Source organism: Rhinatrema bivittatum, chromosome 3 (genome assembly GCF_901001135.1).
Source record: "Rhinatrema bivittatum chromosome 3, aRhiBiv1.1, whole genome shotgun sequence".
Classification (NCBI taxonomy): Eukaryota; Metazoa; Chordata; class Amphibia; order Gymnophiona; family Rhinatrematidae; genus Rhinatrema; species Rhinatrema bivittatum.
In genome coordinates this window covers 291802934-291830721 of record NC_042617.1, presented here as the reverse complement: position 1 = coordinate 291830721, position 27788 = coordinate 291802934, and the positions used below count along the sequence as shown (strand labels likewise).

The 27788-nt window shown below is 45.5% G+C and overlaps 1 protein-coding gene across 1 annotated transcript in view; it reads left to right on the top strand.

The window, feature by feature from the left end:
- Positions 1 to 13383: 13383 nt before the first annotated feature.
- The window catches only part of POU6F1 (POU class 6 homeobox 1), a 199786-nt gene continuing 185381 nt past the window's right edge, over positions 13384 to 27788 (top strand). The window contains 1 exon segment of the mRNA XM_029594952.1: positions 13384 to 13819. The gene's annotated coding sequence lies outside the window, so the exon portion shown is untranslated.

Here is a 27788-nt window from a genome sequence, read left to right as displayed (position 1 = left end):
AACCTCTCATTCTCTCAAGATATCACCCTAGGGTTCCTGAACCTGCAGATTTGGCTGTACCCGCCGATTCTATTTATCAAGTTCGGGAGGTTCTTGATGTTCTCTTCCACCAGCGACGATGGGAGTACCTGTTGGCCTGGGAGGGCTGTGGTCCTGAGGACAACACAAGGGAGCCTGCTCGTCACATCTTGGACAAGTCGCTGCTTCATCAATTTCATCTCAGCCATCCCGGTAAACCTGGTCCTTCTAAGAGGGAGCGCAAGAAGTGGGGGACTGTTGCGGTCCCGGTCGCAAGCCTTGCGACCGGGTTCTTACCTGGCTCGCTCCGGTGGCAGCGGCGGGAGGTTCGGGCCTGTCCGGGCTCTGCAGGTGTTCGGCGGCAAGACGCGCAGCTTGCCGAGCCGGTTTGGGCCTTCTCGCGGCAGCGTCTCCACGAGGGAAACGCCGCCGAGCCTCTGATTCCGGCTTCTCCCCCTCTAGGCATGCGCGCGGGGAAGCCCAATTTAAAGGGCTTTTCCCGCCAGACCGCGGCCTGCCCACTGAAATGACGTCAGATGCCGGCTAGTATTTAAAGCCAGCGTCTGCTCCCATTCAGTGCCTTGCAACAAGGTTCTCCTGGTGAGTGCTTGTTGCGTTCGTGTTCCTGTCGTTCCTGCTCCAGTTCCTGATCTTCGGATTCCTGTTCCTGACGTTCCTGCTTCAGCTCCTGGTGTTCCGGTTCTGTTCCTGCTCCCGGTGTTCCCGCTCCAGCCTCCGGTTCCTGCTCCTGTTCCAGCTTCTCCGTCTCCGGCATCCTCCGTCTCTGATTCCTCTGGTTGGACTCTCTGGCTTTGACTCCGGCTTGTTCCTGGTTCCGTTTCTGCCGCCTGCCTCGACCTCAGATTGTCTCATCATCTTCTACGCTCTTGATCTCCTAAGTCCCAGCAATCTGGGACCTCATGAGCTCTTCTCGGGGGGTCCTCAGGCTTCCAGGGCGAAGTCATTGTCTTGGTTCTGGTGTTCTCCTAAGTCCCAGCAGCCAGGGACCTCATGAGCTCCTCTCGTGGGGTCCGCTGGCTTCCAGGGTGAAGACTCCAGGATCTACATGTGTCCTGACTCTGCCCACCGGTCTACTTTCTCGCCGCAGAGTGCCGATCACCGTGTGTCCTACTCTGCCCACCGGCCTACTTTCTCGCCGCAGTGTGCCGACCACCGTGTGTCCTGACTCCGCCCACTGGCCTACTTTCTCGCCACAGAGTGCTGACCACTCCTACCAGCTCACTCTGCCAGGCTGGCCCAAGGGTCCACTGCTATACCCGCAACACGTCCAGTCTCCTCAAATCCTGAGCCTGAGGAGAATTCCTATCCAAATCTGGAAAAGCTGGTAACTTAACTGACTGATTTACGTGAAACGCCGATACAACCTTCGGCAGAAAAGAAGGCACCGTTCGAAGCGAAACCCCAGATTCGCAAGAATGGTTTTCTGCAAGACAACGCTTGAATCTCCGATATTCGTCTGGCCGAACAGATAGCCATGAGGAACACTGCCTTGAGTGTTAAATCTTTCAACATAGCCCGCTTGATAGGCTCAAAGGGAGGACCGCATAGCCTATGGCGAACCAAATTTAAACTCCACGAAGAACACACTGTGCGCACCGGCGGGTGTAAATGTTTGGCTCCCTTTAAAAAACGTGCCACATCCAGATGTCCTGCAATAGATGTACCATCAACCTTATCTCTTAAACAGCCTAACTCTACCTGAACCCAGAGCGAGCTATACGCAAGTCCTTTCTTTAAGCCTTCCTGCAAGAACGCGAGAATGTGCATAATAGTGGCCTGGCGCGGGGACACCTTCAACCCACTGCATCAGGAATTGAAAACCTTCCACACCCGAACGTAGGTGAGAGAAGTAGAGGTCTTTCGTGCACGTAGTAGAGTGGTAATCACTGCATCCGGATAGCCCTTCTTTCTCAACTGTCTCCTCTCATAAGCCAAGCCGCTAGACAAAAGGGAGCTGCCTGATCGAAAAATACTGGATCTTGTCGGAGTAAATTCGGTAGGTGACCGAGACGCAAGGGACCGTCTACCACCAAGTGGATCAGGTCTGCGAACCACGGCCTCCGCGGCCACTCCGGAGCTACGAGAATAACCGGCCCCCGGTGGGACTCTATTCGCTTTAAGACCTTCCCCACTAATGGCCAAGGTGGAAACACATAAAGGAGTGCATGGTGAGGCCACGGAAGGACCAGGGCATCCACCTCTTCCAACCCGTGCCTTCTTCTGCAATTGAAGAAACGAGCTGCTTTCATGTTCAGCCGAGTCGCTATCAAATCCAGCCAGGGGACTCCTCACTGGCAAGTCAAGAGCTGCATCGCCTCCTCGGACAGTTCCCATTCACCGGGATCTAGCCTTTGTCGACTGAGAAAATCTGCCTGGATGTTGTCCACTCCGGCTATGTGTGACGCCACCAACCGGAGCAGATTGCGTTCCGCCTAGACCATCAACTTGTCCGCTTCTGCAGCCACTGGCTGACTCTTTTTTCCCCCTTGATGATTTATGTAAGCCACGGTTGTCGCATTGTTGGATAGGATCGTTACCAAATGATGTTGGATTAGCGGGAGAAAATGGCGCAACGCTAGACAAACCGCCCTTGTCTCCAACCGATTTATGCCATTTGGACTCCTGCGCTGTCCATTGACCTTGTGCTGATCGTGACTGATAGACTGCCCCCCAACCGGAAAGGCTGGCATCCGTTGTCACGATCATCCACTGTGGATTTTCTAGATCCATTCCCTGCTGTAAGTGATCGGGGATCAACCACCATTCTAGACTGGCCCTGGCTGGATCCAGAAGGGGCAAGGGCAAGTGGAACTCCTCGGACTTGGGGTCCCAATGGGAAAGCAACGCCCTCTGCAAAGGCCTCATATGAGCAAACGCCCAGGGAACCAACTCCAGAGTAGACGCCATAGAACCAAGAACTTGCAAATAGTCCCAAACCTTGGGCAACGAAAGGGCCAAAAGACATCGAACCTGAGACATTAGTTTGCCCATCCTCTCCCGAGGCAGAAAAACCTTGCCCACAGACGTATTGAACCGTGCTCCCAGAAATTCTAACACCTGAGATGGTACCAATTGGCTCTTGGAGAAATTGACAACCTATCCAAGCGAATGGAGGCGATGCAAACCGACTGCACCGCCACCTTGCAGAGCTCTTCCGATTTAGCCCAAATGAGCCAGTCGTCCAGATAGGGATGAACTAAGATCCCCTTCTGCCGCAGACACGCTGCCACTACCACCATCACCTTGGTGAAGACGCGGGGAGCCATCGCTAAACCGAAAGGCAGCGCATGAAACTGATAATGCTCGCCCAAGACCATGAACCGCAGAAACCTTTGATGATGCTCTCGGATTCCTATGTGAAGAGATCCAAAAAATTCACCTTTGTGGATGGCCGCAATGACGGACCTCAATGTCTCCATTCGAAAACGAGGGACCCATAGTGCTCTGTTGACCTTTTTTAAGTCCAAAATCGGCCGGAAGGAGCCCTTCTTCTTGGAGACTACGAAATAAATGGAGTACCTGACGGTCCGACATTTGTTCGGTGGCACCAGGACAACCGCTCTCAGAGCCTTGAGCCAAGACAGGGTTTGGAATATGACCTGTTGCTTTGCTGGAGACCCGCAAGGAGAAACCAGGAACAGATCCCGAAGCGGGCGAGCAAAATCCAAAGCGTAACCATGTTCTATGATATCTAGAACCCACTGGTCTGAAGTAATCTTGACCCATTCCTCGCGAAACAGGGAGAGACGACCCCCGATCTCGGGAACGGAGGAATGGGCCGGTGCACCTTCATTGGGAAGCCTTGTTGGAGGAAAATCCTTGGGAGGATCTGTTATGCTGAGACCGTCTACCACAAAAGGAATGAGCCCAAGCCTGAGACCTTGCCGACGACTGTTGAGGGGCAAAAGACGAGCCCCTACCCGCACAAAAATGGCGCTGACCCCGAAAACAACTCCGGGTCACACCAAAAGGGCGAGATGGCCTGGGCTTGTCCTCCGGGAGCTTGTAAACCTTTTTGTCCCCTACGAATTTAACCAGATGTTCCAGATCAAGTCCAAATAATAGCTTTCCTCTAAACAGAAAGGCGCCCAGCTGAGACTTAGAAGAGACATCAGCTGACCAATTGCGGAGCCAAAGAAGCCTCCTTGCCGAAACTTCCGAAGACATCGTGCACGCAGAAGTACGAAGAAGATCGTACAAAGTGTCCACTGTATAAACCAGACCGCTTCCATGCGGTCGGCCTGTTCTGCCTCCTCCGGAGGGAGCGCTTGAGTTGTGAGTAATTGCTGAACGCATCTAAGGGTAGCTCTCTGCACGAGACTACTACAGATGGCTGCCCTAACTCCGAGGGCCAATACTTCAAATATCCGCTTGAGTAGAACCTCCAGCTTTCTATCCTGGAGGTCTTTGAGAGCTGCTCCTTCTGTTTCTGGAACCGTGGTGCGCTTGGCGATGGCCGATATAGCCACGTTCACTTTAGGGATCTTGAGAAGATCCAAGAATTCGTCCGGCAGCGGGTAAAGTTTTTCCATGGCCCTACTAACCCTTAGGGTGGTTTCAGGCGCATCCCATTCCCGGATCATAAGCTGTAAAAGCATCGGGTGGAAAGGAAAAGTTCTAGGAGGGGCCTGCAGGCCCGATAAAATAGGATCCCCTGAAGAAGGATCTGTCACCGGCTGTGGAGCCCGAATATCTAGTTCCTGTAGCACATGAGGAATCAAAGGGTCTAGCTCCTCCTTACGAAATAACCGGAGCACCCACGGATCATCCCCCTCCACTGGAGCATTGTCAACATCATCGCTCGTATCCACCGGGGAGAGGTCCAGAAGCACGGACCCCGGAGCGTCAGGAGCGGGACGGGAAGGCTGGGTCCTAGGAGCCCCTTGATCCTCCACAGGCCTGGGGATCTTAGCAGGAGGAGAATATTGCCCATCTAAGTCTGCCTCAGCCTCCATATAAGCTTTATGAAGCAGTAAAATAAACTGAGAAGAAAATGGGCGCTGTCTCTTTAAGGCCCCCCCCCAACGGAGGCACAGCAGGAGGAGAAGAATCATGTCCCAAATCGCGAGGCCTTTGGGGGCTTAACGTAGGCAGAGAAATTGGTGGGAAATCCCCTCCCCCTGAGCCCTGTGCAGCATCGGGGCCCGAATTGGGCAAAATGGCCGCCGTTCCCAAGCTTGTCGGGGAACGGGGCAGGCCTCTCCTTGTGAACTGTCTGACTGTGTCCTAATCCGCGTGATCGCGGCAACGCTGCAAAGGCCCCTCGCCCCCGGGGATACAGCGGGAGCAGATGCCTTTGAGAGAGCCGTGCAGCCGGCTCTCCACATGCTGCACATCGCGATCCTCGCGGCATAGAAATCTAAGCCGTAAGAAGAAAATCAGCTGAGTGAAGCAATTCACCCCCTCCGGAGCCCCAGGAGATTTCAGCAGGCTCGCTCTGTTTAAAAGGCTTATCCTTTGCCTTTTATTTATGTATTTATTTTTTCTTTTTCAGAGTTACTCAACCAGGGGAATGTACGTCCCTGGGCTTAATATACAATTTGTAGCTTCCACCAGAGGAATTAAGAAGTCTCTGGCACTGTATAGGGGGAGGGATCAGTCCACCGGTAAACCCCCCCGCAACTCACCATCTCCGGGTATTAAGGCCAAGGGCAGAAGCCCAGCCTTGCCTGCTATTACAAAGTGATCTCAGTCTTCCCTTTTTTTTTTTTTTCTACTTACTACAATTTGATCTAGTCAAAGGTACTAAGGTTAGGATACCCCCTTCACTTATTAATCAATCAAAGAATTTTGCAAAGGATCAGGACCGCAGGTTATGCCATCCTTCATCTGCTGGAGTCAGAGAAATACTGGAGGATCGCAGGTAGCACACTGGGTTATCTGGGGGTGCTTTTCAGCTTTTCTCTGACTCCATCTGCTGGAAGGGAGGCATAACCCAGCGGTCTGGGCTGATCCTGGTACATACAGGGAACAACTTTTATTATTTACGGAGCAAAAAAAAAGCACATAGAGCCAGCTTACCTCGGCTGCTTAAACAACAAGTCAGGTGTACTCACCTATACAGGCTCTTAGTGTACTCCCTGGAGCTTCCTCCTCTCAGACTGGGCCTAATGCTCTTCCTGGCCTGGGTATTATTTATTCCCCTGCCCAGGGAACCATCCCCTGACTGGTTTCCTACCTTGGGCACCTCTTAAAATGGATTGGGCTAGACAACTGGACCCAGTCCTTAAAAAGTGTTATGGCCTATATATCCCTTCAATAGGGGAAGGGGGGTTACAAACTGCCACAGCAGGACCCCTGTCATCAAGCAGAGTGGCTGCATGACCCTAAATCAGGGTCCTCTTTGGTCCAGGTATTTGATGCTTTCAAATTCTGACACCCTAGGCAGTTGCCCATGTTAGTTATGCCTAAATCTGGTCCTACACTTAAAGAACAAAGACCTAACCATAGAAACAAAAATTATGATGGTAGAATGCCATAGACTCCAGTTGATCTCTGGCTTTTTTTTTGCAACTAGGTGACCTCTTGCTTATCTCAGCCTTTCTTGAATTCTGTTACTGATTTGGTGCCACGATACAATGAGTCTAAATGCTGGATTGGAAAAGTTAATAGGGTAAACCAAGGGCAACAGTGAATACGTATAACAGTAGAATTAAAAGCCACCAAATGACATGAGAAGGGTAAAGTCAGAGCAAGCCAAGTCAGAGCAACACCCTGATGGAGGCTTGAACTTGTGTCAGCCCTGGAATGTAGGACCTGTAGATTAGCCAGGAACCTGGACCAAGCAGAAACAGCAGGACAGAAGACTAAGTCCAGGCCACAACTCTGGCTATCAGGGATTGGCTAGGGCTTAGCTAAAAGGAGTTGCTGGAACAGGAAAAGCTGTTCATAGTAATCAGAAGGCTGACCTACCTTTCTGCTATTGAATCTCCTACCCTACTTAGCTTCCAGTCCTAAGGCTGTGACTGCCTTTCAAGTCTGCTTCAGTATGAACTTGTTTCTGACTCCATCTATTGGCCAGGAACCACAGCTTGCTACTCAAGCCTGCTACTATTCCTGCTTGCAATCCACTGAACAACCTGAAGGTGGCGAAGCAATGTGACAAGGTGATAACTAAAGCCAAGGGGATGCTGGGGGTGCATAGAGAGAAGCATAACCAGCAGGAAAAATGAGGTGATGATGCCTCTGTAGAGGTCTTTGGTGAGACTTCACCTGGGAGTACTGTGTCCCGTTCTGGAGACTAGCTATTGCTATCCCTAGGAGTAGCAGGAATTAGATCTATTTTATGGGGTCTTACAGGTACTTGTGACCTGGATTGGCCACTGTCAGAGAAACAGGATGAGGACCTTAATCTGACCCAGCATGGCAATTCTTATGTTATGATAGTATCTCAGAAAGGGCAGGGACAAGATGGAAGCAGTCTAGAGAAAGGTAACCAAAACTGTGTGGGATCTACATCGAAAGACTTGAGACTGAAGGACCTACATTATACCTGGAGGAGAGGAGAGACAGGGGAGATATGATACAGACTTTTAAATTCTTAAAGGTCTTGAGGCACACAAATCAAACCTTTTTCCAATGGAAAGAAAGCTGTAGAACTAGGGGTTGTGATATGAAACTCTTAAGGGGAAATATTTCTTCACGGAAAGGGTGGCGGAGGCATGAAATGCCCCTTCTAGAAGAGGTGGTAAAGAAAAGAATGGTAATGGAATTAAAAAAAAAGGATGAGATAAACACAGAGAAACTCTAGTGGCTAAGGGATGGAAGTGAAGAAAAGGGGTATCTTGTGTTAACTGGGTTAACCTGCACAGAGCAGTTATTACCCTTAACAAAAGGCGCCGGGGGTGACCTGCATAGAGCGGCAGTTACTACCCTAAAAAAGATAAATAGAAATAAAATAAACTTGCTGGGCAGACTGGATGGACCAAATGGGTCATTTTTTGCCATCATCTATTTATTTATTTTAGATATTTTATATACCGTTGTTTCATGTAAAGATCACAATGGTTTACAAAAGTAACATTCATAGCATAGCTATGTCTCACACATAAAGACGGGTTACCGAGGTAGTATACATCAACAGGCATCAACTGAAATGCTCCATTACATATTAACTAAAGATCTAGGACCATAAGGCGAGAGGCAAAGAACATATAATACAGCAGATTTCACATAATAGCCAGTACGTTGCGTTGGGGTTCTTACATTCACTCGTTAAATTTATACCTCATGCTTCAATTGAATTCTTTTGTCTTTCTTCTTATTGTTGTTCTCTGCATTATGATTATTTTAAGTTAGGTTGTATGCATTTTTGAAAAGCCATGTTTTTAGCTCATTTTTAAATCTCTTTTTATCTGGTATCAAATGTAGCATTTCAGGTAGAGAATTTCAAAGTTTTGGTCCCGCGATGGAGAACACGCAACAGATGCGACAGATGTATGGGAACAGTCAGCAGGCCTTTATTTTGAGATCTTAGTGTTCGCTGAAGTGTGTATGGTTGTAATGTCACACCAATCATACCAGTGTTATTGGAGTGAATGATTATGAATATTAACATTAATACTTTAAAACAGATTTGTGATTATACTAGCAGCCAGTGTAGAGAAATCAGCGAGGGTGTAATGTGATCACATTTCCTAGTTCCTAGCAAAGTCTTGCAGCTGCATTTTGTAATAATTTTAATGGTTTTAGGGCATTTGCAGGAAAACAGAGTAATAAAGAGTTACAGTAGTCCAGGTTTGAGAAGATTAGAGTTTGCAATACGATGTGGAAGTCCCCAAAGGTTAATAGAGGTTTTAACCAATGTAATATATGTAATTTGGCATAGCCTGCATTTATTAATTGATGTGCTTTTTCATGGTAAGGTTCTCATCTAGCTGGATACCTAAATCCCATACTTGATTTGAGGGAATAATTTGGAGATTACCCAAGTCCAGGGTCGGTGGTTTATCTATTGTAGCGTTTCTACTTAATCAAATGACTTCAGTCTTTTTAGGGTATAATGTTAGTTTGAGTTTTGATAGTTCCTGCTGTATTGCTTTCATGTAGGTTGAAAGTGTGGATCTTGTATTCTCCAATGATTTGGAGAATGGAGTATAGAACTGTATGTCGTCAGCATACAAGAAAGTAATTCCTTAGTTCGTCAGTAATTTACATAGTGGGAGCATATAAATATTGAATAACATTGCCGAGAGGGCTGAGCCTTAAGGTACATCTGTATGAATATGGAAAGTATCAGATGTGTGATTGCCCAGTTTGACTTGTAATGTTCTGTCGTCAATCCCACTGTTGCTCAGCCGATGGCTTAACAGGGTATGGTCCACTGTGTCAAAGGTGGCTGTTAAATCAATTAGCAAAAGAAAATATGAATCATTGGCATCAAACTCTCATAAAGCGGAGTCCATTAAGGAGAGGAGTAAAGTCTCAATTGAACGGTTTCCTAAATCCAAATTGATTAGGGAAAAGGATATCATGTTCTTCCAAATGATTCATAAGTTGAGATAACACAGCTTTTTCCAGTACTTTTGAAAGAAAAGACAAGTTGGATATGGGCCTATAGCTGTCCCAGTCATCGATTTTGCAGGTTTTGTTTTCCAGAATTGGTTTTATTACAGGCTTGCTTTAACCCTGGTGGTACAATTCCTTCTGAGTGCAAGATGTTAAGGTTGTGATTGTAGGGGTGATAACACTGTGCACTTGTTTCAAAGAACTAGCTGAAATTAGGTCACATGGGTGAATAGCAGGATTAATTTTAGCAATGAATTGACTACATTACTATGTTACTATGGACTCTGAGTCGCTCCAGCCTGTCTTAGTCCTGGTCGAACCACACCACACCTGCAGGCCGATTCAATAAAAGGTATGGGAGAGCCAGCGCTCTGAGTTGAGTGCCCGCTCTCCCGACGCGTGCCCAGGCACCTCTCCTGGGCATGCAATTCTCTATTTAAATGAGGCCGGGCGCTTGTTGAGAACGGGGAGGTTTAGTGTGCCCTTGGGCCTCAGCCTGGGCCCAGACCTTCAGGGCCGAGCCGAGGGTTGACGGTGGCTCCGCATGGCTGACGGTCTGACCCTCTGCCAGGTCGGCAAGCTCCCAAGGCCAACATCCGAGGATGTTGGAAGTTGAATGGTCCTCCGAACATTCCGAGCCCTTTCGGACCTGCTGCGAACAGCATGGAGCAGCAGGCCTGGCCTGAGGTTGAGGGCAGACGGCCTTGACACAAAGACATGACAATGATTGATGCGACGGCATCTAGAGGAAGACACTAGGTTGATGCAACGGCATCCTTGGACGAAGACAGAGGATTGATGCAACGGCATCCATGACGAAGATACTGGGTTGATGCGACGGCATCCATGACGAAGACACATGGCTGATGCAACGGCATCCATGACAAAGAACTTGACATCCAAATAGGCAAACACAAGGCATGGACATTGGCACTGTCTCTCAGGGTGCCCTACTCAGGCCACCCGCGGGACTGAGTCACGGACCACCCTGTCCCACTGCGCGCCCTACACAGCCCTTGCAGGCTGGTCAGGGACCACGAGGAGAACGGGACAGCGCAGGAAAGATCCAGGACATGACGGCTCGAGAGCACAGGACACCAGTCCACCTGCAGGCCACTCCAACCTGGGAAAAACGTCGTCCGAGGGAGTCTGGCTCACAGGACCAGAAGGCTCAGAAGCGTAGAAGACGAGACGCAGGACACATCAGGACGAGGAGGAACATAGCGAGACATCACAACATGGACCGGGACCTCAGGCGGAACACCAAGACATGAAGACGTGGTAGAAGGCAAACGAGACGAGACGAGGAGCTCCACGAAAACAGAAGACCTTACAAGGCTCTGGCAGGCAGGAGCCTCCAGAGGAAAGTCACCACGATGCAAGGCAAAGAACAGACTGATGAAGCAGCCCTTTATAGGGCTAAAGCAGGAAGTCCCATTGCAGGTGGGGCCAGCACACTTCCTGTGCCTGGCCCTTTAAATCTTGCAGAAAGGTGCGCGCTGGCACCTAAGGGAAGCAAGCAGGAAGCTGTGCAGGACCGCGGACAGCGGCCTGCACCAACGCGCAAGACAGAGAGAGGCAGGACCGAGCCTGAACGCAGGCTCAAACGTCGGCAGCGGCTCCAGCCGCTGTAGGAGGCCCCAGGGGCAGCTCCAGTCGCTACTCCAGCCCGGGGCTGCGGCCTTAGCGCCGCGAAGATGAAGAGCAACGTCGGGGGCGGTCCCGGGCCGCAAAAGAGGGCAGGAAAGTCCGCAGCTCCAGCCGCGGTGAAGAGGACGTCCAGGGCGGCCTCCGGGCCGCATGAAGAACTTCAGGTCGCGGCTCCAGCGGCGTAGTGCAGGCCCGACGGCGGCGTCCATGCCGCGTCGGGGACAGGAGCAGCATGGGGTGAGTGAGCCTGCTCGCGGGAAGACCCGCGGGCAGCGAAGTCATAACAGCGCTGAGATGCTAGGGACAATAACACGTCCCTAGGGCTTCCTTGTTAGCGGAAGAGGCAGGCGTTAATTTCTGAGAGTAAAATGTGCGATTTGGCCGCACATTTTACTTTCTTTACTTCGGGCGACTAACTAATATGCTCATCAACTTGCATTTGCATGTGATGAGCGCTATTAATTTCAGGGGAGTTGGCTGCGCGTTTTCCACGCACTATTACTCCTTACAGTATAAGGGGTAATAAGAATGCGTCTAAAATGCACAGCCAATCGGGGGCTAAACGGTGCGCTCGGCTGAGCACACCATTCTGTATAAGCCTGCTTGTATTCAACCCTGTCCAAGCCTATAAGTAATTGGAGGGCAGGAACCTAACAGGCTACTATGAGAAGGAAGGGTATGGTGATGGTCTCTGTGTTTTGCAAGACATGGAGAGTCAGAAATAAATTATCCTTAAGTTAAATTGGTTATAAATTAAATTTGGCATCCTCATTTAATGTTGTTCAAAGGTCTCTCAGACTACATGCTAATTAGTAATGGTGTATAGGTAGACCATGACTGAGTAAACAGTGGAAAAAAACATTATTAATTGGAAAAGGGTGTGAAAATATACACACAAAAAGTGAAAAAAAAATGTGAAAAACTGGCACATTCATGCCTTGCACACTGTATGTGAAAAATATTTTTTTGCCTTAAAGTTTTCCCCAAAGTCATGCAAGCACTATTTGATATAGTCCATTGATTTTTGTATTTTGTTTCCAAAATAATTTGCCATAAATCTGTTTCTCTTTCTTTTCCTATAAATGTTTGTTCTTACACAAAGTATCCTGCTAGACTTCTGACTGCTTGTAGGAAAAATTTTGCACTAAATTCTGTGGCTAAAGATTTCACAGGAAGGTGAACACTATATTCTAAAACGCTGTAGAGTGATAAATTTGGGCTTTTTTGCACATCAACTCATCCTTAATTCAGAACATAAAGAAGTACCATGCTGGGTTTGATCTATAGTCCATCCAGGCCAACAGCCTGTATCTCCGACAGTGGCCCCAAAGTTATTATTAACACCCAACAGACTCAAATCAAAGTTCATCTAAGATATATAACTGCACAGCCATTCAATGTCTAATATCTGTTTTACTTCCTAGGAATGCATCCAGACTCTTCCTGAACACTAGGTTGCTTGCTGTGACTATATCCTGCAGCAGATTCCAGTTTAATAACCTGCTGACTAAAGAAATATTTTCTTGCATTCATCTTGAAACTGCTATCATGCAATTTCATTGGATACTTCCTGGTTCTGGTATTTTTAGACAGGGAAAACAACTACATGCTTGTGGTTATTTTTCACTCAAGATCTGGTACACCACATCTTTCCTTGAGATGGAGGGGGGGAACGACGACCAGAACTGTACACAGTACTCCAGGTGTGGTCGCACTGGATCCTTACACAATGGAATGGTAATACCCTGGTATTATGTTTCTCAATAAACATTGCATTTTTCCTTTTATTCTTCTGAGATTAATGTTTCTCCTCTAATTTTATGTTACATCATGTATTATATTTTGGAAAAGTGATAGAAGTTCATGGGCAGTTTTATAAACCTCCTCCACAAAAAAAAAAAAAAAAAAAAAAAAGAGATGGATCCTCAGAACTAGGGATGCAATCTTAAACAGTAAGGAACAGCTTCAGCAAGATGTCTTAATTTACACTAAGAACACACCTCCCATAAAGACTTTTTTTTTTTACCTTGGGGCGTCTGGCATTACATTGCAGTATTATATACCCACAAGGTGCAACACAGTTTTCCAGATTTTCTTTCTGCATTAAAAACAGGAGAAGCGAAGTGCTTACAGCTTTAAGAGTTCAAGCACTCCCTCTAGCTCCCTCACTCCATATTTCCAGTGTTTAGTATGCAGCCCTTGCCGCGCATAAATTATGTTTATGACGCAGTTGCAAAAAATATATTCAAGTAAAAAAAACTGCATTGAAGTTTCTAACCAACGACGGTGTTTGCATACCAGATTCAGGCTTTCACTCCTGAAAATCCGCCAGCTAAGGGGGAGAAAAAATGTTTATATATTATGTTCATAAGAGGAGGCGTAATTATTTCTTAAATCCAGTACCTTCTTTTTATCAATGCAAATACGCCCTCCCCCCCTTTTGTTTGGCAGCCAGAGCTCCCGGCATCGAGCTGTGAGAGGAATTTGTAATTATTTTTTTCTTAGTTCAGCAGCGAAATAAGGCGGTTTACAAAATAAGCCTCGTTTCGCCTCGCGTCAAAAAAAGGAAAAACGGGGAAAAAATCCCCTCCGAAAAGCCCGCGCGCCACCGGACCCATCCTCGGTAAGTAGCCTCGAAGAAGGAGGGGGTTTTCAAGAGGGAGAGAGAAAAATGGGAGTTTTTTGTTTTGTTAATATGCAATGCTCTTAATTAGCATAATTTATATATTTATGATAAAGGAGAAAATAGGGCACGCGACCGCTTCCCCTTTTTTTTTTTTTTTGCAGCGAATCGGGCTCGAGCCCGGCGTTTGCATTTGCAGAGGGGGGCGGGTGTTGTGTCTGTGTGTTTGGGAAGGGCGTGCGGGCCATGACCTTTAATAGGTGCACCCGGCGGCTGCGAGACGCCTTGCATTTTTTTTAAGGGTTATGGAACGTTCCTGGCTTTTTATATTTAGAAATGGACAAATTGAGCGCGAGTCCAGGGGGCGCGCGCGGGCACGCGCTCCTAGGTTTTCCTGGGCCGACTTTGCACGAGCACTGGGAAAGCGGCGCGAGCTGCTTCTGTGCAGGGCTCGGTGATGCGTTTGGAAGTGCAAAAACGGCGAGCAGCGGGGCTTCAAATAACCAAGGGCCTGATTTACTAAGGCTTTTCTCTGACTATGAGGAAAATGCTTAGTTAAATGAGGCCTCTAATGTGAAGAGCCATCTTAATTTATGACTTGTTTTCGCTTTAAAAATTGGCTTTTCTTTGTAGGGTATTTAATAATATATATCTTTATGCCCAAAGCATGATCTTCTTTATTTGGAAACGTGGGTTTGGATTACCTAAAATTTGAATACAATAATGTAGCTCCTGTATTTGCTCCATTGGATGTATACATAGAAGGAAAACATAAGAACATGCCATACTGGGTCAGACCAAGGGTCCATCAAGCCCAGCATCCTGTTTCCAACAGAGGCCAATCCAGGCCATAAGAACCTGGCAAGTACCCAAAAACTAAGTCTATTCCATGTTACCGTTGCTAATGGCAGTGGCTATTTTCTAAGTCAACTTAATTAATAGCTGGTAATGGACTTCTCCTCCAAGAACTTATCCAATCCTTTTTTAAACACAGCTATACTAACTGCACTAACTACATCCTCTGGCAACAAATTCCAGAATTTAATTGTGTGTTGATTAAAAAAGAACTTTCTCCAATTAGTTTTAAATGTGCCACATGCTAACTTCATGGCGTGCCCCCTAGTCTTTCTACTATCCGAAAGAGTAAATAACCGATTCACATCTACCCGTTCTAGACCTCTCATGATTTTAAACACCTCTATCATATTTCCCTTCAGCCGTCTTTTCTCCAAGCTGAAAAGCCCTCACCTCTTTAGTCTTTCCTCATAGGAGAGCTGTTCTATTCCATTCCCCGGGAACAGAAAAGTCGTAGGTGACGCCTTTTTTAACTGTACTAGCTTAATTAATGCATGACTAATATTGAAGAGTTATTACTCCTTTTATTAGGTAAAAAATGGGTTACTGGAGTAATATTTTTTAAACAATTCAAACAAAAATATCACAGCATTAACGTCAAAGAGCTTGATTTTCAAAAGCATTTACATGCTTAAAAATAGGTTTTACACATGTAAATGCACTTTACCCGTGTAAGTGGGCTTTTGAAAATTGCTACAATATATGCCATTGAATTGTCCATAGGATTTACTCACTTAAGTCGACTTTAAGTGGCTTTTGAAAATTGCTACCATGGTATATTTCAGTTATGAGCGTAGCTCATCTTAAAGAGAATAGGGTTTTCAGAATTCCCCCAACTAATCCAGTTAGAAACAGGAAGTTCTGCACAGAGCTAATGGAGTCTACTTCCTGAAATATGTGTGTGTGTCTGCAGCACGAGGATGGTGATTTCATAAGTCTTCTTTCAGAAAGTAGGCTAACAACTCCTTAATGATAAACAGCTCTTATATACACTGTGGGGCTGATGTAAAAAAAAAAATGCGGTGAAAGCGGGTGCTGAGTGTTCAGCACCCGCTTTCCTAATTTGCCTCCAGGCACCTCCCCTGGGGGCGCCATGCAATATTTAAATTAGGGTCGCGTTGTCAAGCAGGCGCCAGGGTTGATTGTACGCCCCTGGTGCCTCCTTGACAGAGGGAGCCCGCGATCTGCCGGTTAAGAAAACAGACGCTGAATTTATTGGCGACCGTTTTCCTAATCTGCGCATAGCCACAGGTTGGGGAAATGGACACTTGTTAACTGAGTGTCCGTTTCCTGAACCTGTCTGCAGGCACTATTTAAAAAAACATTTTTTTAAAAACTTTTCCTTCCTCCTACTTAATATCGCAACGATATTAAGTAGGAGGAGCGCAAAACTATGTGTTTTAGACATACTTTTTTTTTTGCATTTCGGGTGCTTAATAGCCTCATCAACATGCATTTGCATATGATGAGCGCTATTAGTTTCGCCGCACGTTGGGCGTGCATTGTGGAGGCGCTAATCCCCTTATTGCATCCAACTGTGGGTTAAACAGTGCGCTCGACTGAGCGCACTGTATTGCATTGGCCCCTGTATTTGATATATACAAAGGCTTGCAAAAGTATTTGACCTCCCCTCTCCCCCCCAAAAAAGATCAGATTTGTGTGGAATACAAATGACACTTACATTGATTGGTCCAGACTGTGTTTATTGCAAACCAGTATACTCTTAAAGTAAATTTTCAAAGTAACAATTCATTATTTCTCTGCATTTTTTGTAAAATAAAATTAAAAACTGAAAAATGCTGCTTGCATAAGTATTCCCAACCCCTTCAGACCTTTACTTGGTAGAACCACCTTTGCTGCAATAAAAGCTTTAAGCCTGTTGGGGTAAGTTTCTGCCAGCTTCGCACACTGTTTGGGAGCGATTTTTGCCCATTTTTCCTGCCAGATTTACTCCAGGTTGTTCAGGTTGGTTGGATGGCACTTATGGACTGTGATTTTCAAATAATGCCACTGATTCCTGATTGGATTGAGATCTGGACTTTGACTTGGCCATTGTAGAACATTTTTTGTTGTACAGCCACTCCTGTGTTGCTCTGGCCTTGTGCTTGGGATCATTGTCCTGCTGAAAGGTGATCTTTCTCCCAAGTTTTACTTTTTCAGCAGACTGAAGTAGGTGGGGTTGCAGTATCTCCCTGGATGTTGCACTATCCATCCATCCTTCAATTTTAACAAGATGCCCAGTCCCCGCTGAGGAAAAGCATCCCCACAACATGATGCTGCCACCAACCCAACTTTACTGTTGGGTTGGTGTTTGCTGAGCAATGGATAGTGTTAGGTTTGTGCTACAATAAGGGTTCATTTTCGAAAGGATTTACTATTGTAGCAATTTTCAAATTTACCCGCATAAAGTGCACTTACATGGGTAAATCCTATGGACAATTCAATGGCATATATTGTAGCAATTTTCAAAAGTGCATTTATACGTGTAAAACCCATTTCTATGTGTATAAATGCTTTTGAAAATCAAGCCCATGGCATTTTGAATTTTGGCCAAAAAGCTCTATTTTTGTCTCACTTGACCACAAAACCTTATCCCACATTTTAGCTAGGTCACTCTGATGCTTTCTGGCAAACTCCAGACATGCTTTGATGTGTTGGGGTTTTTTTTTTTTTTCAGTAATGGCTTCTTTCTAGCCACCTTCCCATGCAGGCTCATTGTATGCAGAGCTTGTGATATGTTTGACTGATGAACCTCCACTCCTGTCTCAGCCACTATTACCTCCTTCAAAGTGATTCTTGGCCTCTCTGTGGCTTCCATCACAAGTCTCCTTTTTTGCTCTGATGCTCACTGGGATATCCAAGCACTTGGATATTATTTTGTAGCCTTTTCCTCTCTTATGCACGTCTATAACTTTATCCTTAATTTCCTTTGGGGCCAATGCAATAAAGGCACGTAGAAAGCGGGCGCTGAACAGTCAGCGCCCGCTCTCTTATCGCGCGCATGGTGCCCCAAAGGGGGGGGCACCATGCAATATTTAAATTAGGAGGTAGCGCTAGGAAGGAGGCGCTAGGGTTGCTTGCATGACCTTAGCACCTCCTTCCTAGCGTGACCCGCCGCGACTGCCTATCTGCCAGTGATGACAACGGCCCCTGAGTTTATCGGCGGCCGTTTTCATTACTGGCAGACAGGCAGGTTATGGTAAGAATCCATCTAAACTCCCTATGGCCAAGGATTTCTGTTTTCTCTTGGAAAAGAAGCAGCAGCAGCAGGTGTGTGCGTTCGATGCTTACCTGCGCTGAGGATTAGGCAGGTTTTTTTTTTCTTCTTTTAAACAAATGCTCTGCTTTTTAAAAAAGTACAGAAAAGCAGTTTTTTTCTGCTTTTCTCTACTTCTTTTCAATGCGCTCAGCTATTAACGCCTGCTCCAGTTAATTTATCTTTTTGCATTGGGAGTGAATGAGTAATCATTTGCATGTGATGAGTGCTATCCCATTCACTCTGTGTGGGACGCGCGTTAAATAGGCGCTAATCCCCCTATTGCATTAGGGGATTGATTAGCGCCTATTTTTCACGTGTCTAACTGCTCGTTAAGAGTGCGCTCCGCTGAGCGCACCATATTGCATCGGCCCCTTTGAATGCTCTCTGGTCTTCATTTTCACAGCTTACCTTCAGATTCACAGCCTGACCAATGGTTCAGGAATTAGGGGGTATTTTATCCAGAAACCTGATCTTTTTTTAATGATTCACAGGTAGAGGCCAATTGTAAGCCATTTGTTAGGGCAATATCTTTCATCTGTGTAAACTTGGAGCCACCTCAGCACAGGGGTTGAATATTTTTGCAAGCAACATTTTTCAGTTTTTAATTGTATTTTACAAAAAATGCAGAGAAACAATGAATTGCGACCAGAGCATACTAGTTTGCAATAAACGTACAGTCTGGAACAGTCTATGTAAGTGTCATTTGTAATCCACACAAATCTGCTGACTTTTTTAGGGGGGTCGAATATGTTTGCAAGCCACTGTATTTATGGTCCCATTTTTTCCCAAGAAGAATAAAGTGCACGACAGATGGTTCTAGAGCAAAGTCCAAAAGCCAAATATATCCAGAGTTCTGTTGGTGAATAATTAATAAGCTTAAACTTTCATCAACAATTAAAACATCAAATATTTCCCAACTTCAAGGCAAATCCGATAGGCAAAGGTTTTGATCAATGCCGAAACAACAGAAGTTGGGGGGGGGGGGGGGGGGGGGTTTAAAACAGTGTTTTCCCAACCATTTCAAGCCTAAGGCACACCATGAAGCAGTTAATGCGGACATGGAGAGGGCTCATATGGACAAAAATAAGAGTTAGTGGCACACTGAAAGCTCCACCAATCTCTCTTCCAAACTTTAAAGCAAAGGGAGGGTGGGGGGGAGACACACGTAAACATAAGAACATAGGAACTTGCCATACTGGGTCAGACCGAGAATTCATCAGGCCCTGTATCCTGTTTCCCACAGTGGCCAATCCCGGTCACAAGTACCTGGCAGGATCCCAAACCGTAAATACATCTCATGCTGCTACTGCATCACAACAATAGGCCAGTTGTCTCTATGTACCAAGTGCAGGAAAAGGGAGACTTCGCCTTGGTGCGAGCAGCTGACTGAGGCTGCCAGAGCTCCTCTGCTGTGCTGCACAGGCTCTCAGAAAGGGTCGCCCCCCGGCGCTGCATGCACACGCTCCCTGGCTTATTCAGCCTGGGGATAAGGTGGAAGTTGGAAGAACTCAAAAGTTATGATGTGAACCGATGCGATATCCCCCAGCGAATGTCGGTATATAAAAACAAATAAATACATAAACTCAAAGGAGAAAGCTCAGGAGGGGGGGATAAGGTAGAAGTTGGAAGAACTCAAAAGTTATAATGTGAACCGATGCGATATCCCCCAGCGAATGTCGGTATATAAAAACAAATAAATACATAAACTCAAAGGAGAAAGCTCAGGAGGGGGGGAAGATGAGAAAAGTGCTGTGTGCACTGCGACAGTAACTTTAATATTGGAGTGCGGGCGAACATTTGCGCACGTTTGCCGATTCACGTCCAGAGACGCGTCCATTTTATAACACGCGTGCGTGTATGCGCGCGCGTGTTATAAAATAGCCCGGGTGCGCGTACACTTGTGCACAGTTTAAAATGGATGCGCACATGTGCACGCCAGTGCCGCTTTTTCCACATAAGTGGGGGGATTTTATAAGGGACGTGCGCCAATGCCAGTTTACCCAGTGCATTCCTAGTTCGCCCAGCTTAGGGATAGGACTTGTAAACCCCCCTAATTAATTAGCCTCCCTTTCCCCCTGTTAGCCCTGATCCTTAAAACCCCACTGACTAGCCTAGATTTTTTTTATTTTATTACTTACACGCCACCCATAGCAGTAGTAAAGTTACACGGCAGGGGACCCCGGCACGCGCCTGTGGGCATAAGAATTTACACGCGCATCCCTTGGCCTTCCCCTGACACGTCCATGCCCTGCCCAGACCACGTCCACTTCCCGCCCCTTTTTGAAAACTATTTCCTTGTGCACTCAGCGGGCCCATAGGCGACTTATAAAATCCGCTTGGCACGCCCCAGCCCAACTTGTGCGCGCATCTCCCGGTTTCGGCATGCTCAGGGCTATTAAAATTCGCCTATTTGTGTGCCAAAGAAAGCGAGGCCAGGCTATCCATGCCCTGCACGCTGCCCATCGATCACCGCATTCCAGGACTCGTGCTGTAGTGAGGAAGAAAACCATACATGATTACACATGTTCTCAGAAAGGAGCTCCTACATGCTTAAGAGCTGTGAGGGACTGAGAGTGAAGCCCAGGTGCTGGTCTGGATCTGAGCATCAGGCAGTGGTGGCTTTTCTATGGCACACCTGATCAGGTCTGAAGGCACACCAGTGTGCAGTGGTACACTGTTTGGGAAACGATGGCGTAAAACACAGCTATCCAGCATGGACTGCGTTTTGACACAAAATGCTTGGATCAGGGGACTCTTTTTTTTTTTTTTTTTCATTGGTGCAGCATGCTGGGGAAAAAAACAAACCCTGTTGCTGTGCTTTACAGATGCCACAGTAGATGTTAAGTGTGCCAGTAATCTCATGTCATCACTTGTGTGATTGATGTAAAATGACATTGCATATCTTGTTCCTGCAACTGGCAGACAATGCAGTTAAAAACAGGAACGTTAAAAGTGCCTGTAAAATGTAATCAAATGTTCAAAAACGTCAAGCTTTATTGATAAAGAAGATGGAACAGACTTCCAGAGGAGGTGAAAGGAGCCAAAACCGTGGCAGAATTAAAGCACACATGGGATAGACACAAAAGGGCCTTCGTGGCGGAGGAAGGGAGACCACCATAGATTAAGACCTGTGACAGCATAGTAGACAGGTACAAATGGGCAGTCTGGGTGGACCAAGTGATTGTTATCTGCAGATATCTTCAGTGCTTCTATGCTAATGGAAACTAATGGGGCAAAACACAGTTATAAGAAACAAGGCCTCATATTGGTTGTCTTGATACTAAATAAACAATCTATCCAAAACGTAACCTTAAACCTAGGAAAACATAAACAATTTTATAAATAATAAAAACGATCACAGAAAAATCAGATCCGTGTGACAACACTAATGAAAAGTAGTTGAAAAACAATTAGGAATGGGGATCATTTAAAGAAAAGTATTCTGCTCATTATCACTGCTGAGGCCATTTGGTGCCACAGAGTTAATATTTAATTTAAAGGGATTTCTAGCCCATGTAATAACCAGTTCCAAGTGGGTTACAATGAAAGCATGAACATTAATAAAATACACACAACAAGAAGTATCACAAATAACTGCAAGTGGAAGACAAAAAAACACAGAAGTCCATGCCTGATCATAATCTTTTACTAACCAGCATTGCATATACTAAAACTTAAAACAGGCTGCTGAAAGAGGGACGCAAGGATATTAATGCACACCATTACCCACTTCAAACGCACACTGAAGAAACCATGCTTTCAACTTTTTTCTAAATGCAGAAATTCAGTCAGACGAGGCTCACTAGAAAGTTTCATAAGGCAGAGCCAGCCTCAGCAAACATCTTCTCTCTGGTTTCTCTGTTATGTGACGAATGGAGGAATGTCTAGAAGATTCTGGCTGTCGGATCTTAAGGCCCTTATAGGTTTATGGATTTTCAATAGGGAGTTAACACAAGCTGGAGTTTCTCCACTCAGTGATTCATGAGCTAGTAAGGATTTTGAACTTAATTTGCCAATTTACGGATAGGCAATGCAAGGTGCAAAGAATTGGCGTGATATGTTCCGTAGAAACAATACCCATCAAAACCCGAGCTGCCGATTTCTGAACCATCTGCAAAGAGCATAACACAGAATATGGGAGCCTCAAGCACAATAAATTGCAGAAGTTAAGACCTGGTAATATTAATGCCTGCAATACCATGCGAAAATCAGTTGGTAATAGGACTTTAAAAAAAGCACTTCTAACTACAGCTTTAACCTGGGTTTGCAATCTGAACTCAGGCTTTAAAGAATTCCTAAATTTCTAACATGTGCAACCAGAATTGATAATTCCGCAAACTGAATTGAAGCAGGAGTATTCTCATCCGGGAATCTACTTAGTACTATCAACTCTGTTTTCCCAGGGTTAAATGCAAGTGTATTGCTAAACAACCGGTTCTTAATATGTCTTAGGCAATCAGGAATGGCCCAAGCTACATCAAGTATGGTTGTCATAGGGATAAAGAATTGTATATCACCTGCATAATCTCTATAACCAGCACCTCTATCAGCCAATATGTTACATACAGGGTGTAGATATATGTTAAATAAAGTGGTTGATAATGCCAATTCCCTGTTGAGCTCCCATGTCAAACGAGTACCGAGTAGAATCAGAATGTCTGTTCTTACAAGAAAAAAGGAAAACCATTTTATTTATTTATTTGTGTGCTTGTGCAAAGATCCCTATATTGGTAGTCATATTAATAAGATACAATTATTTTTGCCAAGAATACCAGAAAAGAGACCAGCCAATAATTTGCTAAATCAGAAACATCTAAATCAGGTTTTTTAAAAAATTAGTCTTATAGAGGCCTGCTTCAGCAAGGATGGAAGATATCATAAGAACATAAGATTTGCCATACTGGGTCAGACCAAAGGTCCATCAAGCCCAGTATCCTGTTTCCAACAGTGGCCAATCCAGGTTATAAATACCTGGTAGGAACCCAACAGAGCGATAGATTCCAAGCTGCTTATCCCAGGGATAATCAGTGGCTTTCCCCAAGTCCACCTTAATAATGGTTTATGGACTTTTTCTCCAGAAACTTACCCAAACTTTTTTTTAAAGCCAGCCACACTAACAGCTTTCATCATATCCTCTGGCAACAAATTTGAGTTTAATTATTCGTTGAGTAAAAAAAAAAATCTTTTATTTGTCTTAAATGTACCATTTAGTAATTCATTGCATGTCTCCTTGTCTTTGTACTTTTTGAAAGAATAAACAACTGGTTTGCATTTACCCATTCCACTCCACTTATTAATTTATATTTATTTATTTATTTATTTTTAATTTTTATATACCAATGTTCTATAGACCTCTATCATATCTCCCTTCAGCCATCTTTTCTCCAAACTGAAGAGCCCTAACCTTTTTTTAGCCTTTCCTCATAGGGGAATTGTTGGGTCCCCTTTATCATTTTGGTTGCCCTTCTCTGTACATTTTCTAATTCTGCTATATTTTTTTTGAGACGTGGTGACCAGAACTGCACACAACAGTCAAGATGAGGTCGCACCATGGAGCAATACAGAGGCATTGTGATATTCTCTGTTTTATTCTCCATTCCTTTCCTAATAATCTCTAGCATTCTATTTGCTTTCTTGGCCGCTGCTGCACACTGAGCAGGGAATTTCACCATATTATCCAGGGTAGTGACTTCCAGTGTGGAACTTTGCATTGTGTAGCTATAATTCGGGTTGCTCTTTTCTACATGCATCACTTTGCACTTGTCCACATTAAATATCGTCTACCAGTCCTAATGGGCTCCAGGGGAGTTCTATAAAATCTTGATAGACTCTGTGTGACTTCCTTTGGGTTCTACAAAAAGGGGAATTTTCAGCAATGGCCAATACAGTGACGATTATCATTTTTCCTAAATCTGGTCTGGTTCATATAGACTAATATCATTACTTAATCATGATGTTAAATTATGGATGAAAATAATGACTGATAGCCTTTCCAATTTACTTCCCAATCTGGTATCTACTGAGCAAGTGGGTTTTGTTAAGGGCAGGTCCGCAGTTGTAAATGTACGTAAACTGCTAGCTTCCAAGGAATATTCAATTCATTCACACTTAATGTGTGTTACTTATTGGTTTCAATGCTGAGAGAGCTTTTGATAGGGTGGATAGGACTTCTTTGTTTGAAGTGCTAAGAACATATGGCTTTGAGGGGAATTTTTTTGGTTTTTATTTTCTTATTGTCTAATCACCCTAAAGTAATGGGGATTTTTCTGATGTGACTGAGTTCAGAGGGGTGCTATGATTGCCCTCTATCCTCTCTGCTTTTTGTGCTGTCATTAGATCCCTTTACTAGTATGGTTGTAATGAATCATCTTATCAAAGGAATTTCAATAAACACCAAACGTTCAAATTAGCCACTTTCGCAGATGATTTATTGGTGCATCTAATACTCAAGAATTCTGTGCACAAAAATGTAAAATTCTGTAAAATTCTGCATACTTTATATTGGTCAAAATAGCAATAAAAATCACAGTTTTTGAGTAATTAATTTAAAATGTTATAAAGAAAAGTTATTACTCAAAGAAGCAGTTTTAAATATTTTGAGCAGAATTTCCCTAGAAGTACACTGTACGAGTGTCCCTTCCACCCTCTCTCCATACTCCCCTGGCTAGACCCCTTTCACTTTGCCCTCTCAGGCCCCAACTCCTCCACTCTCCACTATCTCTTCCCTCCCCCTCTAGGCTCAACCCATTCCACTCTGTCTTCACTCCTCAGCCCTCCACTCCCAGAGTTTGACCCCTCTGTCATACTACCTCTCTCAGACAATGGCTTTTCACACAAGCTCTCTCTCTTTCTTGCCCACATATCCACATACCCTCACACAGAATTCCTCTCTCTCTTGCACACACACACGCACACAAGCTCCCTCTCTCTCACATACACCCCTTCACACAGGCTCTCTCTCTTACAAACATACACCCTCATTTTCTTGTACACTCATACACCAGCAACCAATCTCTCCTCACATTCACACACACACACCCTTGCACACAGATTCTCCCTCTTTCTCACATAAACACACCACCTCATACAGGCGTCTTCTCTCACAAACATGCACCCCTCACTCCCTCATACCACACCAGCTTCCAATCTCTCACTCATACACACTCCTTCAAATTCTCACACACTCATAGCATGCACCTTCATACAGGCTCCATCTCTCTCTTGCAAAAACACCCATACACCTCACACAGGTTCCCTCTCTCTCTCACACATAATCACAAATACACACACACACTCTTGTACACAGGCTTCCTCCCTCTCTCTCACACACACACAACTCTGCACACAGGCTCTCTCACCAGGCTTCTCATCCCGCCGAGCATGTCACATCTTTGCCATGAGTAGCATGGGCTCCGCTCACATCCACCGGGCCTTCAGATCTTCATCTTTGCCATGAGCAGGATGGATTCTGCTCATGGCCACCAGGCTAACTAGTTCTTCATCTTCACCGTGAGCTGCATGGGCTCCACTCACGGCTTCCAGACCTACCAGATCATCATCTTTGCCATGAGTGGGATGGGCTCTGCTTGCTGCAGCCAGGCCTGCCAGATCTTCACTGTGAGCAGGATGGGGCTCTGCTCATGGCCTCCGGGCCTGCCAGGTCTTCATCTTCGTTGCGAGTGGCTGCTGGGCCTGCTAGATCTTCATCTTTGCCTTGAGTGGAATGGGCTTCTGCTCGCTGCCACCAGGCCTGCCAGATCTTCACTGTGAGCAGGACGGGCTCCGCAAGTTTCCTCTGGGCCTGCCAGGTCTTCATCTTTGCCACAAGTGGGATGGACACTACGGCCGCCAGGCCTGCCAGATCTTTACTGCGAGCGGGATGGGCTCTGCTCTTGGCTGCCTATCCTACCAGATGTTTGCCACAAGTGGGATACACTCCGCTCGCGGCTCACTGCCACTCTCTCCAAATTCTGTGCAAAAAAAATTGGAATTCTGCACAGGAGAGGAATTATGTGCAAATTCTATGCTCTGCAGTAGTGCAGAATTCCCCCAGGAGTAATTTAACTAAACCGGAGTTCTCGCTACCACTTCTTTTAAATTAATTTTACTTTTACGGCTGTATCGCAGGGCTGAATTTGAACCTGGATAAATCTGAAGCCATGACTATTGGGAATTGGAGTCCTGGGGATTGGAATGGTGTGTTTCATCTAAAATGGACAGAAACTAAAATAAAATACTTACGGTAGTTATTTGGATCCCAGAACCTCTATAAGACAAATTTAGCCAGTTAACAAACAATGCCTTTCATAAATGGTCCCTTTTGGCTGTATCACTGAGTGGGAGGATACTATTATGTAAAATGACAATTTTTCCCAAATTGCTTTATGTTTGTGGTACTCCCCCTCTTTTACTAAAAAGAAGGGATTAACAGTTGCTATATAAGGAACGGAGATTATGGCGGGGAGGCAAACCCAGAATCTCTTTTAAATACTTGATGATGCTGGGTAAAGGAGGTGGGTTGGGTCTTCCCACTCACTCAAGTGAGAGACTGGCTTATGGACCCTTTTTATTATTGTGATTTGACTTTTGAAAGTGCTGTAATCCAGCCTCTTAGTGACCAATTTGCCTTACATGCTCAAACTCTGCATCTGCCTGAATGGGTGAAGCACCATATTTTAATCACCTCTGCACGCTCCACATGGCGGTGGTTGACATCTAACTTTAAATTAAATGATACGACTTCATCTTTTTTACCTATAACAGATACATTTTCACCTGGATTGACTAGATGGGTTTTTGCAGCTTGGTCCCAAGAAATTATTTCAGTTTTAGTCCATATCTTGGATGAGGAAAGGAAGTTGTTATCTTTGGAGGCCTTGGATAAAACTTTGGATACCTTTAGTTACTTACAAATTAGACATTATGTTTCTTCCCTGAATTCAGCAGATCTTAGTATAGCAGGCTGGAAAATTTTACAGGATTGGTTCAATCTGGAAGTGTTGTAATAACTGGTATCTTGTCCACTGGAGGGCACAGACAAGTGATACAGAATCTTTGGATTGCAGACATTGGACATTCTTGTGTGCGTAAAGACTTATGTGCAGACTTCATGGTAAAGACCTGGCCTGCCCATGCCCTTCCCAGACCACGCCAACACCTCGACCCTTTTTGTGAAACTATTTTTTGTGTGCATACTGGGAGATACATGCGTATTCGTGCAGTTTTTAAAATCTGTGCAACATGCACCAGGCCAAGTTACGCGCGGATCACCCAGTTTTGGTGCACATAGAGATTTAAAATCGACCAGATATTGAGTTTATGACTAATGGACAGCTGGTAAATTGGACCATGGAATCTTATATTCTTCCTGGGGGGGGGGGGGGGGGATGATTCAGGGGAGTTGGGGGTTTGCTCTTATTGGTGCTTGGTGTAATCAGAACAAAGACCCCAAGCCCATTCGTCATTATACATATATATTTGTAGTTGTGTATGTTATATATTTCTATAAAGTTAATAAACAGATTTAAACATAAATGTCATCTGCTATTTGAATGCCAGTCTCCCAGTCTTGCAAGGTCGTCTTGCAATTTTTCACACATCTTTTGTGTTAAGCGTGCCGGCCACAGCAGACCCGCAGCCCGGCCCCCTCACCTCTTTCAGACGAATCCAGTGCCTGGTTCCTCATCCCTGGCGGCGGTGGGCCTTCGGCTCTGCCCTCATGGGCCCCTGGTGCTTCAGTCTCAACTGCAGATCTCTGTGCTCCGCATCGGGCCTCTCCACGTGGCCCACGGAGAGATGCTGCCATCCAGCGCCACGCCCCTCCCTAGGCGCACCATTGAGTCTTATGAAGGGCCC